Source organism: Anopheles moucheti (genome assembly GCF_943734755.1).
Source record: "Anopheles moucheti chromosome X unlocalized genomic scaffold, idAnoMoucSN_F20_07 X_unloc_1, whole genome shotgun sequence".
Lineage (NCBI taxonomy): Eukaryota > Metazoa > Arthropoda > Insecta > Diptera > Culicidae > Anopheles > Anopheles moucheti.
Window position 1 is genome coordinate 22,501 of NW_026453515.1, and position 2,500 is coordinate 25,000.

At 48.5% G+C, this 2,500-nt stretch overlaps 1 pseudogene; it reads right to left on the bottom strand.

The window, feature by feature from the left end:
- Nucleotides 1–963: 963 nt before the first annotated feature.
- Nucleotides 964–2,500, bottom strand: part of LOC128307547 (uncharacterized) — a 9,169-nt pseudogene continuing 7,632 nt past the window's right edge.

The window sequence follows — 2,500 nt, forward strand, 5'->3', positions numbered from 1 at the left end:
TTCTCAAATCGATCCGTGGTATCACTTTTCATACTCAAGGGCCCATTTGCTTCAACTTTGGAAAAAATTTTCGATGATGAAAAATTTTCACCTTCGACGTCCATCGACCACTCGACCCGAACTTGGTACTTTTGTATGGAGGTACCCGAGTGGTGACTTTTTCATACAAAAATTTTTATTTCTCAAATCGATCCGTGGTTTTACTTTTCATACTCTAGGGCCCATTTGCTTCAACTTTGGAAAAATTTTTCGATGATGAAAAATTTTCACCTTCGACGTCCATCGACCACTCGACCCGAACTTGGTACTTTTGTATGGAGGTACCCGAGTGGTGACTTTTTCATACAAAAATTTTTATTTCTCAAATCGATCCGTGGTTTCACTTTTCATACTCTAGGGCCCATTTGCTTCAACTTTGGAAAAAATTTTCGATGATGAAAAATTTTCACCTTCGACGTCCATCGACCACTCGACCCGAACTTGGTACTTTTGTATGGAGGTACCCGAGTGGTGACTTTTTCATACAAAAATTTTTTTGCGAATACGTGTTCGTTCGCGATCATTAAGGCCATGAACCGCAAGTCCGCTGCGATAGAAATAGTGCATTGTAGTTACTCGACGAGAAAAAAAATCGGGACTTAGAAAAATTTTTGAAAGTCAAATCGTATTGACTTCCAACAACACCTGATAATAAACACACATTGCCTGTTGCACCACAGTTCGCATTTGACTTAACAAATCGCCTGTTGGTACGCACATCACCATCGACTTTACCAATCGCGTTTCGCACCGCTAATCCCACTTGGCGTGGAGCCACGCACATAATGTTGCGAGGAGAGTATTAATCGGGACTTAGCGTTTTAAGCTCGCGAACACTCCACTATGGGAGTGCACGCAAGCACCAACTGTACACACACAACACAACAATCACTCTCGCGAACACTCCATTCCCAAAGTGAACGCGAGCACCAGCAAGCATGGGTCGCCTGAGAGGATCGATGCGAACGCATCTCTACAACTCGCAGCTCCCAGCCTGTAGTCCCGTCGTTTGCGGGCGGTCGAAGGTGTCGAAACTAGTTGTATCCACGGTCGACGGAAACACAGCCACCAGGGTTCCCTGTGGTAAGGTACTTCCACGTGCAGCGTGCTCCCGCCCGTTGCGGCTCAGTCTAGTGCTATAGCGGGGATGAGACGTCAGTGTGCGCGGGGCAGCACCGACGGATCTCGGAGGGTTGTTAAGCCCGCTAGCTTCACCTAATGGGTTTGAGAAGCGCTATCAGCTCGGATTGGATACGACCTTAGAGGCGTTCAGGCATAATCCAGCGGACGTAGCGTCATACCAAAGTCCGGTCGAACTAGTATTGAGCCAGTGGTCCGTACCTGTGGTTCCTCTCGTACTGCACAGGAATTCCGTTAAGATAGCGGCAAACAGCACACACCAGTAGGGTAAAACTAACCTGTCTCACGACGGTCTAAACCCAGCTCACGTTCCCTTGAAAGGGTGAACAATCCTACGCTTGGTGAATTTTGCTTCTCAATGATAGGAAGAGCCGACATCGAAGGATCAAAAAGCCACGTCGCTATGAACGCTTGGCGGCCACAAGCCAGTTATCCCTGTGTGTGACAGCTGTCATAGCAGTGTTCGGACGTGCCTCTGTGTCGCTCCGGTTAAAAGCGGAAAATTCGGGTGTAAAACTTTGCGAAAAGGGCCAAAAAGTGTTTTAATCAGTGTCTTTTAGTGCCTTCTACCCCGGAATGGTGAAATATTAACGAAACAGGACGATGCTCGCCTGATAAAAGCGAAAGAAATCTCTCCCATACATTTTGTATGGGAACAGACCAGTGCTGTTTATACGCGAAATAGGCGATTAAAACATTAAGTGGAACGTGAATTCAGTAGTGGCGTCACTGAAGAACATTATTCCGGTCGGTGGCAGTGCAGAAAACGCCAAAAAACTATAAAATAAGTGCGTGCAAAATAGCGGCAGAGCGGCGTCAGGTGGATCGTCGCGTGTGGGTGTGCGCTCGAGCGACGCGTTGTGACAGCTCAGAGCTTCTGCTCCACAGCGCCACCTATCCGCGAGGTGGAGAAGCGCGTAGCGACGAAAGCTCCCGAGGCAGTGTATGCGGACGGTATACATTTAGGCGCGAACGCAACGCAGCGGAGACTTAAGCAGGACGGCAGACAGCGAACCCGAAAACAAATTTTTTGAAAACATATTTATTTATTTAATAAAATTTGTTTGAGTTTTTGTTTGTTCTTGGGCGATCATCGTGGCGGTCCGCTGCTGGCGTCCCCCCGTGGAGGGGGAGTAAATCCAGCGTAAAGCGCGGACTCCTTTGGACTTGCGATGTCGTACAGTAGTCGGATCCTGCGGTCACGGTCGGGATCGACCGAGAGCCGGCCACCGGTGAGTTCGAAACCGGTGGTGATGCTTAGTCGAGTTACGGAAGGAAAGGCCACAGCCACGAGTGGTGTTGGCCGAACGAGTGGAGTTGG